At 38.5% G+C, this 15678-nt stretch overlaps 1 pseudogene; it reads left to right on the forward strand.

Moving 5' to 3' along the window:
- Positions 1 to 1406: 1406 nt before the first annotated feature.
- LOC133233317 (olfactory receptor 1165-like) lies at positions 1407 to 12050 on the forward strand (annotated as a pseudogene).
- Positions 12051 to 15678: the final 3628 nt, after the last annotated feature.

The raw sequence follows: 15678 nt of genomic DNA on the forward strand, positions 1-15678 counted from the left end.
GGTGTTTCTCCTTGGGTTTATCCTGTTTGGTACTTGACTAAATTTCCTTCCCTATTTTAGGAAACTATTATCTCCTCAAGTATTTTCTCATGGTCTTTTCTTTGTCTTCTTCTTCTGGAACCCATGATCTGAATGTTGTAGCGTTTAATATTGTCCTGAAGGTCTCTGAGATTGTCCTCATTTCTTTTAATCTGTTTTTCTTTTATCCTCTCTGATTCATTTATTTTTACCATTCTATCTTCTAATCTACTAATCTTGTCTTCTGCTTCTGTTATTCTACTATTTGTTGCCTCTATAGTGTTTTTAATTTCACTTATTGCATTATTCATTATATATTGACTCTTTTTTATTTCTTCTAGGTCCTTGTTAAACCTTTCTTGCATCTTCTCAACTTTGTCTGCAGGCTATTTATCTGTGATTCCATTTTAGTTTCAACATTTTGGATCAATTTCACTATCATTATTCGAAATCATGTAGATTCCCTATCTCTTCCTCTTTTGTTTGGTTTGGTAGGCATTTATCCTGTTCCTTTATCTGCTGAGTATTCCTCTGTCTCTTCATCTTGTAATTTGAGTGTACTTTCTGTATTCTGTGAGTTTGTGGAGTTCTCTTTATTATGGTATGCCTCACTCAGGTGGCTTGTCAAGGTTTAAGCTTGTTCTAGCTGTATTTCTAGTGCAATGAAATGTCCAGTAATGAGTTATGAGATGTCTATAGTTTTGGAGTGACTTTGGGCAGCTTGTATCTTGAAGTTCACTGTGTTCCTTTGTTGCTGGAGAATTGGCTTGGTATGTCTTACCCTGGAACTTAGTTTGGTTAAGGCATTTGATGAGCTCCTGTGCACGAATGTTCCTTGGAGTCAGGAGTTCCCTGGAGTCAGGGTTTGGACTTAAGTCTCCTGCTTCCGATTATCGGTCTTATTTTTACAGTAGTTTCAAATTTCCTTCTATACAGCACCATTGATAAAACATCTACATTAAAGATGATTTTCTCTACAGTGAGGGTCACTCCTAGAGGTTCACAGGGTTACATGGAGAAGAGAAGAGGATTAGAGGTGACCCAAATGAGATGAGGTGAATCAATAGTGGAGAGAAGCCAGTAGTCACTTCCTTATGTGCACTCCACAACTGGACCACTCAGAGATGTTCACAGAGAAGAGAAGAAGGAGGAAGGTAACTGGAGAAGGATAACGGTCATATCCAGCCAGTAATCAGTTCTAAGTGTTCTCCACCGTCTGGAACACACAGAAATTCACAGAGTTGGGTAGAGTATTAGGGAGGAGACACAGGCGACCTGGTGGATCCAAAGGGAGAGAGAGCCAGTAATCTCACTCCCTAGTGACCTGAAGATTGGGTAACAAAATTTAACACATTTAAAAATCTAGAGTAGAGTAATTTCAAAATACGATGTTAAAGAAAGCGAACATTGAAAGTACAGGTAAAAATTGATAACTAATACCAGAAAGCCTTAAAATCTAGAGTAAATTTCAAAAATACGAGAAAAGAAGCAAACCAAACAAGGTGTAAAATTATAAAGAAAGTACAGGTATTGATAACTAATACCAGAAAGCAAAATTAAAAATCTAGAGTTTTGGAATTTCAAATACAATGTGGAAGAAGGAGACAAACTACGAACAATGTCACAAAAATCAAAATTGATATCAAACACCAAAAAGCATCTAGGTTTGGAATTTCAGATATACAATGGAAGAAGGAAATGAGAAGACCACAGAAATTCTATAGGTACAAAATTGATAATGACCTGAGTTTGGAATTTCCAATGTTAAAGAGAAGGGTGAAGTTTGCTGAAGAAGAAATAGGGTCTTTTTTTTTTTTTTTGCAAAGTAGTGAAAATTAAAGGAACAATAGAGGACTGAAAGAATGATCGTAAAAATAATAAAAATATATCTAGGACTTTTTTGTTGTTTTTTTTTTTTTGAGTTCAGTGGCTAGTTCCTTGGTCAGATTTATATTTCTCAAGATCTATAGGCCATGTAGTCCGTAGTATTTTGATCTACCTGTAGCTTCCAAGGGTTATATCTTCTTCTGTTTGCTAGTCTCTTCAGTATCTGCACTCACACGGTGTTCTTTTTTTTTTTTTTTTTTTTTTACTTGTTCAGTCGCGCTGTGGGGAGGGAGGGAGGGAAAACAAATAACACTGGCGTGGGCTCGAAGTGCCTCAGCCACCCTGGGTCTGCTAGCCTCCCTGTCCACACTGCTCGGACTCTAGGTTGTTCCGCAACAATCCGAGGCTGGCCCTGGGCTGCATGCAGCTCCCAGTCCAAGCCGCTCAGGTTCAGGCACTCGGGTTCCTCAGAGACGCAGACTCAGTTGGGCCTGCGTTTTGTGCTCTTCCCAGGTCTGAGCGCCAATTTGCTCTTCCCAGGCGAAATGCTGCGAATCGACTCGGTTGTCTGGATGTAAAACCGTTCTCAGGCAGATGTTGACCGTCCAGACCCCCAAGAAGTTTTAGTTAGCAAAGAAGCCTGCTTACAATTTTATAGATAATGTCTCACATTGCCCCCTTCCGGCTCTGGCTGCCTGTCACCGGAGAATCTGCAGCCGGCTATCTCTGTTCAGTCCTTTTCCATGTCTTAGGTTAGGGCTGGCTTCGCGTGGTAGGTATCCCACAGTCTGCTAGCCCAAATTATTTCGCTCAGATAGCGCTCAGGGTATTCAGGCCAGATTCTTAGCGATGCAGCCCACGCTCCCTGCCCAGCCCCGGTTTGCTAATGGCGGATGCAGGCGTCTGCGCTTTCTCTGAGTTACCGTAGAATTTTTAAATTGTTTATTTATTTTTTCTCCCTGTTATGTTGCCCTCTGTGCTTCCAAAGCTCGGCACAGATTCGGCAGTGAGAAGGTTTCCTGATGTTTGGAAACTTCTCTTTTTTAAGATTCCTTCCCGGAACTCCGTCCCTCAGTCTTTGTTTTTAATATTTTTTCCTACCTCCTTTCGAAGAGTTGGGTTGCTTTTCTGGGTGCCTGATGTCCTCTGCCGGCATTCAGAAGTTGTTAATTTACTCGACGTTTAAATGCTCTTTTGATGAATTTGTAGAAAGTGTTCTCCCCGTTATCTTGGCTCCTCCCCCGATTTTTTTTTTTTTTTGCAACATCTTTGTCTGGTTTTGTTGTTGATGGTTGTTGGTTAGTTACTAAGTCATATCTCTTTTACAACCCTTCTATCCATGGGATTCTCCAGACAAGAATACTGGGGTGGATTGCCATTTCCTTCTCCAGGGGATCTTCCTGATCCAGGGATAAAACATGTGTCCTCTGCCTGTCAGATGGATTCTTTACCTCTGAACCACCAGGGAAGCCCATGAAACACCAGAGATGTCCCAAAACTCAGAAAATGATCAGAAATATTGGTGGTGGCTCCTCCTCACTGTAGGGGACACCCACACCCTTTCTTTCCTGGTGTGCCTCTCTGCCTTGCTTCGATCTTAACTAAACAGTTTCTCTGCCTGCTCTCCCACTTGTTGTGCTATGTCTCTAAAAATAAACTTCGTACCTTCATTTACAATTTTTGCTTCCTTGAGAAATACATTTTTTACTGGGGACAAAATAATATATATATACTGATGGTTGCCAGTAACCCGCATGTCAGCTATCAGGTTTTAAACTATAGAGTTATGATTCACACATTCTAAACTAATTAATCATTTTCAGGTTTTGCACTTTGTTGATTGAATTGTCTTTGCCTCTTCAACCAAATCCTGAGCTTCCGAAGGTCAGGAAGCAGGCCAAAGATTTCTATCATTGTACTTGCACAGCGCTGGGTTCTAGATATTTGTAGCTGAAAATAAAATCCAGAAATCTTTGGTTTCTATCATAGAGGTTTCTTAGAACCTCTGTCAGAATCACCTGCGAAATCAGTTGAACTCACGGATATTTGGCAGAGAAACCCAGGAATGTTCATTTTAAACAAGCCTCTTGGAATATTCTTATGTACATGGATGTTTGGGAATTAGAACGCTGTCACATACAAATAAACACAATCCTAAGTACATGTTTCACACAAGGTATAGGCAAGATAGTAACAGCATCAAGTTTAAATAACATTTCCAGTCTTATTTCCTCCTCTAGCCCCTCCTCCCCTTCCTGTCTCAATCATCCTCCTGGAGCAAAATCCTAATCAAGTCCTTCTTTCAACTAAAACCTTCCCAATTGTGAGACTATAAAACCCATGATCATAAGCTTATCCTTTAAGAATCTTTATGGCCCAGCTGCAATCAAAAGACATAACTTTTTAACTAAGAGCACAAATTCTGCGGCCAGACTGACTGAATTCAAATCTCAATGCCTCCAGTTTGAGTATGAGCTATATTAATGGGATGAAGAAAAAGTGTTGCATATATCTCTTATTGCTCTGTTTATTCAAATATCCATGTTTTTTTGGTGCTATTTGTTACTTAAATGCTTGACAGAATTTACCATTTAATAGTATGGACCTGGGGTTCTCTTTGTGGGAAGATTTTTAACTGAAAATTCAATTTCATAAGAAGATAGAGGCTATTCATATTTTGTATTTCATCTTTGGTAAGTTTATTTGTATGGTTCAAATGATTTTTCTACATCAACTAAGTAGTCAAATTTTTTGGAAGAAACTTCTACATAATACTCTCTATTTTTTCTTCATTGACAGCATCTGTAATGAAGTTCCATTTTTCTTCTTGAGTAGCAATTGTGTTATGATGTTATTTTTAATCAATTTATCTATCAGAAGATTGATTTTATGTATCATTTTAAACATCAGAATTTTAGTTTTGCTCAATCCCTTATTTCTATTTCGCTGTCCATTTTCTATTTTCGATCACCATTCTCATCTTTTCCTCCTTCTATTTATTGTGAGATTAAAAACTATGTTTGCTTTCTTACCTTCTTATAATGGAATCACAAATCATCAAGTTTCTTCTCTTAAGTAAAACATTCAAGCAAGTAGGTGCTATTTTAAATAGAATGAGGTATAAATGGAAAGATTACAAAGATGTTGACCTCATGAGTGACAAGTAGAAGTCTATACTAGTCCTTAAGATTCCCCACCATTTGGTGCACACATATCTTCAACTAGCCATTCAATTACACATTAATCTGGGAGCTGCTGGCAAATACTTTTAAATTATAACTAGTTTTAAATCAGTTGATCATGAGAAAAGAAAGACTATCCTGATTGGTGAATCTCATGTAATCCGATGATTTGTTAAAAACACTTGAATCCCTCTTTAAAGAGATGTGTGAATTATAAGAGGGTGTTGAGAGATTTGAAGTGTGAGAATGACTTGAGCAGAGAAAACAAAGCAGATACCTAGAAGTGGATTCTAGGAACTGTGAATAACCCCAAAACAGATGTCAAGGAAACAAGACCTTATTCCCACAACTTCAAGGAACTGCATTATTCCAACAACATGAATGAGCTTGGAAGAGAACCAATTTCTAGATGAGAAACTTGATGACACTTTGATTTCAGCCTTGTGATAACTTGAAAAGAGGGACCAGGTGTATTGTGCCTAACTTCGGGCATACAAAATTGTGAATTAATAAATGAGTATTTTTCAAGCCAGTGAATCTGCAGCAGTTTATGATGATGAAATAGACCAGAAGGCAATGGCACCCCACTCCAGTACTCTTGCCTGGCAAATCCCATGGACAGAGGAGCCTGGTGGGCTGCAGTCCATGGGGTCGCTAAGAGTCGGACACGACTGAGCGACTTCCCTTTCACTTTTCACTTTCATGCATTGGAGAAGGAAATGGCAACCCACTCCAGTGCTCTTGCCTGGAGAATCCCAGGGACGGGGAGCCTGGTGGGCTGCCATCTATGGGGTCACACAGAGTCGGACAAGACTGTAGTGACTTAGCAGCAGCAACATACCACATAATTCAGCAAACCTATCAACTGCATTATCAAAAAATGTATATTCAACAAGTTTTAATAATACAGGGAAACACTGGGATACAATAATAACTGCAAATCCCATAATATCATATTTCTATTCAGTGTGATATTGAATGTGTGTTTTTGCAAATATAGATGTTCAAATAAGAAAACTTAGAGGAAAGACTGAAATAAACATAACACTATGCTTGGTCTATGGGAACAACACTATGCTTGGTCTATTGGACACTAATTGTGATTTTCTCTTTCTGAATTTTGGAATTCATGTCTTCCATGATAAATATAAACAGGTTGATTGCTAGTGCTATTTTTCTAAGATGAGAAGATAAACATGCTCAAGCTTCCTATATGATTTAATGATTTAAAATAAGTTATATTTTAAATGAGGAATAAGGGATTTTCTTTAAATTGTCTTGTTTGTAGCTCATGGAAAACACTCCAATCAAAATTCTCTGGGGTGTGAATCCCCAGGTCACTCAGGTAGACGTAAATATACAGCATGACCCCTAAGTTTAGTTTACAAGTATCGCTTACCCTTAAGAGTGTCTCTATTTTTTAATGAGAAAAAAAATGTAATTTTCTTGATGACTTTACTGAAATATACTTTGGAAGAGGTTACAATACTCTTATTACAACAATTTAAATTAAATGTACGTATTTTTGTTAAATACTTTTCAAGATTCTTATTTAAATTAAAGAAGTCTTCAGTAAATCAGTCTATAAAGACTATATGGCTTCTGGTGAGTTGTTTAAGTAATTTACTTTCATTCTGATGTGGGAAATTCTGAAATTAACAATAATTCTGGCAGAGAAGCACCTATGCAACCCCAGTAGCAATGAAATGGTATTCATTTAATTCATTAAAGGGTAAGAATACAAGATATTGAACTTATTTCTTATATCTTTAATATTCATGGGATGCATTTAGTTTTGAACTTTGCTTATATAGCTGAATGATGTCCTTGGTGGGCATTCAAGTAGTAGTATTTGTTTTCAATTAAAAATAATTTAAAAATTAGGGAAATATTAAAAAGAAATCTATAAAGCTGTAAAGAAATATGCCAGACTTTGCATTAATTTTTTTGAGTTTAAAATCATTCAGGTGAAAGCAAGTTAGAGCAGTACAGCAAATTTGAGTTCTGAATTAAACCCCAAAGTAGTCTGAAATATGTTGCCTGGTATTTGATATTAAAAGGTAATTATGCTTTTATAAACCAAAATGTGTGTATTTTGCGCACAAAAATAAAAATTCCTGCAGTGAGTAAAATGAAAGAAGTAGCTATCAAGCAATCTAGGTAATGCAGTGATACTGTGCATGCCAAGTCGCTTCAGTCCTTTCTGACTCTTTATAAACAACCCTATAGCCCGCCAGGCTCCTCTGTCCATGGGATTGTCCAAGCAAGAATACATACACACTTCCAGGGGATTTTCCCAACCCAGGGGTAGAACCCGTGTCTCTTATGTCTGCTGCATTGGTAGTTTAGTTCTTTTAGAGATCACAGAAATCCAGACAGAAGTGCTCAGTTTGCAGGTAATTTGTATGGAGATGATTTTGAATATGGAAGTGAAAAGCAAAGGAGAAAAGGAAAGATATAAGCATCTGAATGGAGAGTTTCAAAGTATAGCAAAAAGAGATAAGAAAGACTTCCTCAGCAATCAATGCAAAGAAATAGAGGAAAACAACAGAATGGGAAAGACTAGGGATCTCTTCAAGAAAATCAGAGATACCAAAGGAACATTTCATGCAAAGATGGGCTCGATAAAGGACAGAAATGGTATGGACCTAACAGAAGCAGAAGATATTAAGAAGAGATGGCAAGAATACACAGAAGAACTGTACAAAAAAGATCTTCATGCCCCAGATAATCACGATGGTGTGATCACTGACCTAGAGCCAGACATCCTGGAATGTGAAGTCAAGTGGGCCTTAGAAAGCATCACTACAAACAAAGCTAGTGGAGGTGATAGAATTCCAGTTGAGCTATTCCAAACCCTGAAAGATGATGCTGTTAAAGTGCTGCACTCAATATGCCAGCGAATTTGGAAAACTCAGCAGTGGCCACAGAACTGGAAAAGTTCAGTTTTCATTCCAATCCCAAAGAAAGGCAATGCCAAAGAATGCTCAAACTACCGCACAATTGCACTCATCTCACACGCTAGTAAAGTAATGCTCAAAATTCTCCAAGCCAGGCTTCAGCAATATGTGAACCATGAACTTCCTGATGTTCAAGCTGGTTTTAGAAAAGGCAGAGGAACCAGAGATCAAATTGCCAACATCCACTGGATGATGGAAAAAGCAATAGAGTTCCAGAAAAAACATCTATTTCTGCTTTATTGACTATGCCAAAGCCTTTGACTGTGTAGATCACAATAAACTGTGGAAAATTCTGAAAGAGATGGGAATACCAGACCACCTGATCTACCTCTTGAGAAATTTGTATGCAGGTGAGGAAGCAACAGTTAGAACTGGACATGGAACAACAGACTGGTTCCAAATAGGAAAAGGATTACTTCAAGGCTGTATATTGTCACCCTGCTTATTTAACTTATATGCAGAGTACATCATGAGAAAAGCTGGACTGGAAGAAACATAAGCTGGAATCAAGATTGCCGGGAGAAATATCAATAACCTCAGATATGCAGATGACACCACCTTATGGCAGAAAGTGAAGAGGAACTAAAAAGCCTCTTGATGAAAGTGAAAGAGGAGAGTGAAAAAGTTGGCTTAAAGCTCAACATTCAGAAAACTAAGATCATGGCATCTGGTCCCATCACTTCATGGGAAATAGATGGGGAAACAGTGGAAACAGTGTCAGACTTTATTTTGGGGGCTCCAAAATCACTGCAGATGGTGACTGCAGCCATGAAATTAAAAGACTCCTACTCCTTGGAAGAAAAGTTATGACCAACCTAGATAGCATATTCAAAAGCAGAGACATTACTTTGCCAACAAAAGTTCATTTAGTCAAGGCTATGGTTTTTCCTGTGGTCATGTATGGATGTGAGAGTTGGACTGTGAAGAAGGCTGAGTGCTGAAGAATTGATGCTTTTGAACTGTGGTGTTGGAGAAAACTCTTGAGAGTCCCTTGGACTGCAAGGAGATCCAACCAGTCCATTCTGAAGGAGATCAGCCCTGGGATTTCTTTGGAAGGAATGATGCTAAAGCTGAAACTCCAGTACTTTGGCCACCTCATGCGAAGAGTTGACTCATTGGAAAAGACTGTGATGCTGGGAGGGATGGGGGGCAGGAGGAGAAGGGGACGACAGAGGATGAGATGGCTGGATGGCATCACTGACTCAATGGACGTGAATCTGGGTGAACTCCAGGAGTTGGTGATGGACAGGGAGGCCTGGCCTGCGATTCATGGGGTCACAAAGGGTTGGACACGACTGAGCGACTGAGCTGAACTGAATTGAAGCATTTGAGCATGATTTTAAATTAAGACTGAATGAAAATTAGTCCTGAAGGATGGCTGTAGGTGGGCTAAATAAAGATAGCTGCTGAGTAGATGGGTGGTAGCTAGCAATTAAGATGGGAGTGTATTTTGAAGAATATGTTCATTTTGCCCTAATTACATTTTTCACAGCCTTAACCTTGGATGGAAAAGAAATCATAGAGATACAGACAAGGACAGGGAAAAATGGACAAAACAAAGCTCATGCCTTGATGGCTTGAGACATTAATGAAAATGTGCATCTAAGAAGGAAACATTAGAAAATAATTAAGTAAGAAAAAGATTTCCTCCGTGTATGCATTTTTTATACTTCTTAGTCACTGTTTGCACCATTTCAGACTTCGTAAAATTATAGGCAGTGCTACATTGTAGAATATTTTGAGGTCAAATATTTTAAATTGAAAGTAAACATGAAAAACAGCATTAGAAATACAAGAGAAGAAACTAAATTTGGTGGGGGCCATTTATTACATGTGAAATTAAAGTCTTAAATGTTTTAGAAAATAATTAAAGTTGGACTTCCCTGATAGCTCAGCTGGTAAAGAATCTGCCTGCAATGCATGGGACCCCAGTTCGATTCCTGGGTCGGGAAGATCTGCTGGAAAAGGGATAGGCTACCCACTCAAGTATTTCTGGTCTTCTCTTGTGACTCAGCTGGTAAAGAATCTGCCTGTAATGTGGAAGACCTGGGTCCAATCCCTGGGTTGGGAAGATCCCCTGGAGAAGGGAATGGCTACCCACTCCAGTATTCTAAACTAAATTTGGTGGGGGACATTTATTAAGTGTAAAATTAAAGTCTTAAATGTTTTAGAAAATAATTCACTAATTTAAGTTATATTTTATACATAATTGTGTAGTAAAAAACAAATTCTTAGAATTATATTCTATAGGTAAGGTTTCAGAGAGCTTAGCTTGTCAGAGACATATTAATAAGTGACTGAGGTTAAATTTGAAGGCAAGTTAAATTTGACTTGATTAAAGAGTCTAGAATGTTAACAAGACATCATTCATCTTCTCTAGGAGATATAATATGTGACTTTTTACAAGGTTTGGCCAGTTGGTGAAATCATTAAGGGAACGTAAACCTGAGGCTTCTCTGATGAGGTGGGTGCTGGATCTCTCAGTTGTGTGACTGGCGACTCCATGGCCTATAGCCCTCCAGGTTCCTCTGTCATCAGATTTCAGCAGCAAGGATCCTGGAGTGGGTTGCCAGTTCTTTCTCCTGGGGATATTCCTGACCCAGGGATTGAACTCATGTCCCTTGTATCTCCTGCACTATCAGGAGGATTCTTTACCACCACACTACCTGGGAAGCCTCTCTCTGATCGGAGAGCACTAAGGAAAAGTGAGAGAAAAACAGGACATCTTGAGCAGTTAGAATGGCCTGAACAAACAAGAATTTGCAAGCGTAATCAACAAGTTCAATTAAATGGAGCTAAAGAAAGGAATTCTCCATGTGGAGAAAAGGGAGACAGAGCTGGGAGAAATTCAAACAAGGACATATTCTGAGTCACCGTGACACTCAGCTCTTCCCAGTCCATCCTCTCCTTGCCTCTCCATCAGAAGCTGATTTGCACGCTCCACACCTGTAGACACACAGTATACCACTTGGGCTCCACCTGTCTTATTCGTATTCCTGGGAAATCCCAGACTTCACCACTGCAGACCAGTCCCCTGTCTAGGCTGGGGGAAAAAAAAGTACCCTCTATTTCTGTCATGTCTGGTTGCTTAGGGTGAACTCTGGTTTTCTCTGGCAGAAACCATAGTGATGGATGAGAGAAATCAGAATCACCTTCATCCTCTCAGGCTTCTCAGAATACCCACAGCTCCAGGTGCCCCTATTCTTGGTCTTCTTCACTGTCTATACAGTCTCTATGGTGGAGAACCTGGGTATGATTGTGACCATCAGAATCAATCCCAAACTTCACACCCCCATGTAATTCTTTCTCAGCCATCTCTCCTTTCTTGATTTTTGTTACTCTTCTATAACCACACCCAGACTCTTACAGATCTTGGTTGTGGACACAAGGACTATCTCCTACATGGGTTGCATGCTGCAGTTCTTCTTTGATTGCACACTTGTGATTACGGAGATGTTCATGTTAGTGGTGATGGCCTATGACCAGTTTGTGGCTGTTTGTAACCCCCTGCTCTACACAGTTGCTGTGTCTCTTAAGCTCTGCAGCCTCCTGGTCACTGGAACCTACACATGGGGTGGAACGTGGTCCTTGACAATCACATGTTCTCTTTTGGAGCTGTCCTTGTATGGTTCTAACGTCATACATCACTTTGGCTGTGAGCATTCTGCAATCGGCTCTGCCTCTTGCTCTGACTCTTACTTCAGTCAGATGACATGTTTTATCATTTCTACTCTCAATGAGGTGTGTCACCTCCTGATTATTCTCGCCTCCTATGTTTTCATAATTGTCACATCATCAAGATGCCTTCAGCCGGTGGACTCCGAAAAGCCTATTCCACCTGTGCCTCCCACCTGACTGCCATCACCATTTTCCATGGGGTCATCCTTCTTCTCTACTGGGTACCCAACTCCAGAAGCTCATGGCTCTTCATCAAAGTAGCCACTGTGCTTTTCACAGTAGTGATCCCCATGCTAAATCTCCTATCTACAGCCTTAGAAATAATGATGTGAAGGAGACCATCAGAAAATTAGTCAACACCAAAATGTTTTCTCACCTAATGTAATTTTGAATGAGAAGAGAGATAGAGGAGAGCGCTTTCTTAAATGTACTTTACACAGTGTGTTGATGGTTATTACATTTTTCTTCAAATGTGTGCTTATTCGCTGATTAGTGTGATCTTTGAGACCCCTTCTCTGTCCATGGGGAATCTCCAGGGAAGAATACTGGAGTGGGTTGCCATGCTCTCTTCCAGGGGACCTTCCCAAGCCATGGATGGAACTCATGTCTCCTGAAGTGCATGTTGATTCTTTAGTGACTGAGACACAATGGGATACAATCTCTTGTATATAATATATATATATATATATATATATATATAAAATATGATATATATGTGATTTATATATATATATATAAAATATGATATATATGTGATTTTTAAACTGCAATGTGATTTTAAAATATCAACTTCAGTTTAAAAGAAAAAAAGAAATAAAATTATGTTTATGTCTCACTTTAAGAGTGTTATAGGCTAAATAATGATCATCTAACACTGTCCATGGACTTCCCTGGTGGCTCAGATGGTAAAGAATCCCCGTGCAATATGGGAGACCTGGGTTCTTTCCCTGGGTAGGGAAGATCACCTACAGGAGGGCATGACAACCCACTCCAGTATTCTTGCCTGGAAAATCCCCATGGACAGAGGAGCCTGGTGGGCTACAGTCCATGGGGTCACCAAGAGTCGGATAAGACTGAGTGACTAAGCACAGCACAGCAAAAGGCTGTCCACATCCTAAAATCCTCAGAATTTGCAAATGATTTCTGTTCCATGTCTTCTTTCTTTTTTTCCCCCTCTTCCTTTAATTTCCTTTCTCTTTTTCTCACTCTCAAATTATGAAATGTGATAAATAGACAAGTAATTCTGTATAATAATCTTATATGTTGCTTTCTCCAAGAAATTAAAGACATTATCAGCTCTTTACAGCATTTCTGTAAGCATTTTTCTAGTCACTGTGCCTCTCTGATGCCTCTAGGAGCAAACTTCATTGCTGTGTTCAAAACTTTTTCTTCTAAACAGAGAATAGGTTCAGTTCAGTTCAGTCACTCAGTTGTGTCTGACTCTTTGCAACCCCATGAATCGCAGCACGCCAGGCCTCCCAGTCCATCACCAACTCCTGGAGTTCACTCAGACTCGTGTCCATCAAGTCAGTGATGCCATCCAGCCATCTCATCCTCTGTCGTCCCCTTCTCCTCCTGCCCCCAATCCCTCCCAGCATCACAGTCTTTTCCAATGAGTCAACTCTTCGCATGAGGTGGCCAAAGGACTGGAGTTTCAGCTTTAGCATCATTCCTTCCAAAGAAATCCCAGGGCTGATCTCCTTCAGAATGGACTGGTTGGATCTCCTTGCAGTCCAAGGGACTCTCAAGAGTCTTCTCCAACACCACAGTTTAAAAGCATCAATTCTTTGGTGCTCAGCTTTCTTCACAGTCCAACTCTCACATCCATACATGACCACTGGAAAAACCATAGCCTTGACTAGACGGACCTTTGTTGGCAAAGTAATGTCTCTGCTTTTCAATATGCTAGTTGGTCATAACTTTTATGAGAGTTAAAATTTAACTTTGTTGCTTTTGAAATTTGTATTATTAAAATTTTAGAGTATATTCCCTTATGTCTGGCTTATTTGGCTCAGCATTTTTTTTCAAAAGAATTTTTAAGTGATTGACTATAACAGTAGTTCCATTTTTGTTGCTGAAGAATGTTCCACAAAATAAATATATTGATATGATAATATGTTTATTCATACTTCTACTACAAGTGGAATTTGGCTATTTCCCCTTCTTTATTGAAGTATTATTTATTTACAGTGTTATAATAATTTTAGATGCACAACACAGTGATTCATTATGTTTTTAGACTATACGCTATTAAAACTTAGTGTCTCAGTGGGTAAAGAATCTGCCTGCAATGCAGGCGATGCCAGAGATATGGGTTTGATTCCTGGGTGGGGAAGATCCCCTGAAGGAAGGCATGGCAACCCAATCCCATAGGCAGAGGAGCCTGGTGGGCTACAGTCCATGGGGTCACAAAGAGTTGGACACAACTGAAGTGACTGAGCACAGCACAGCACACAAAAGATAATAGCTAGAACTTACACTTTATACTCCTAAATTGCCCCTCCTCCTTTCTTTATAAAGTCTGCAAATAACAATTTTTGGAGAGAATTAGAAGAAAGAGAAACCTTGTGTATTGTGGGTGAGAATATAAATTGGTAGAGCCAATTGCATATTGCATAGAAAACAGTATGGAGTTTTGCACACACATGCACATAAACACACACAGAGAAGCTAAAAATAGAACTACCATATAAGCCAGCAATTTCATTCCTGGTTATTTCACCCCTGGTTATTTCACCCTTTTTGTCTTTAATGGAAATGCTGCATGAACATTCTTACACAAGTATGTGCTGCATTGCACATGAGCACTCACTGGGTGAGGTATGCTCTGTCTCTGAATGTTCTGGATCAAAGGCGCTTGTTTCTGATATTTTGCTAGGTGCCATCAAACAATTTTCCAAAATAGATGTATTAATTTAAATTCCAACTATATTGCATGTGGGTCCTAATTATTGTCCATTCTGCCAATATTTAATACTGTCATAGCAGACATTTTAGTATTTTGAGGTTGGTGGATGAGTAGGGGTACTTCATTTTGGTGATGAATTCAATTCCACTTTACTAATGTGGTTGAATTCCTATAATTTAGTTATTAGTCATTTGACTTGTCTTACTTCTTTGTGAAGGTCCTATTCAGGTTTTTTTTTTTTTTTACCTATTTTTCTATTATGTTGTTAATATTCTATTATGAAATATGTATTTCATTATGCATTCTAAATAAAAGTCCTTTGATGTATGTATCATGAATATTTTCTCCTAGATTGTGGCTTGTCTATTCACTTGGTTGGTGATGTATTTAGGTGCACACATTTCCTTATGTTTAATGAATTAATGTTTATCAAACTGTTTCTTTACACAGTGAAGTGCTTTTAATATCTTATTTAAGATTCACTTCTTACCTCCAAAATAACAAAGATATTATCATACTTTATGTGCTAAATTATCACAAATTTCATACAGTATTATATTTTCTATTCTACTTCCTCTATTTTCAATTCAGAGTTTTATTTTCTCTTTTTACATTGATTTTTATATTTATTTCAAACTGAAAGTAAATTTTCATGGGGCATGACTATAATCTAATTTTATATTTTGACTTATTGGTGTATATTTACCCCAGAAATACTTATTGAAAAATGCACTCATTTTAACACTGCTTTGTGGTGCCAGAATATTCATAAAGTAAATATCAGTATATCTATACTTCTGTTCCTAGACTTTCTGTATGCTTCTAGCTGTTTTATAATCAGAACTACCCTTAACTAATAGGCTTTAACATCAAGTTGAACGACTCTTAAAAAGTTACTTATTATCTTGCAGAATGTTTAAGATATTCTTTATTTTTACCTTTTAAAACAAACTTTAGAATTATTCTTGTTTAGATTTAGTGTAGAAAAACAGTAGAATTGTAGATCTATTTGCAAAGAATGATAAGTTTGCATCCTCAAGTCTTCCAAAACATAAGCATGCTACATTATTATGTTAATTTAGATCTACTTCATGTTTTACAATAT

The sequence above is a fragment of the Bos javanicus genome, chromosome 20, assembly GCF_032452875.1.
Source record: "Bos javanicus breed banteng chromosome 20, ARS-OSU_banteng_1.0, whole genome shotgun sequence".
NCBI lineage: Eukaryota > Metazoa > Chordata > Mammalia > Artiodactyla > Bovidae > Bos > Bos javanicus.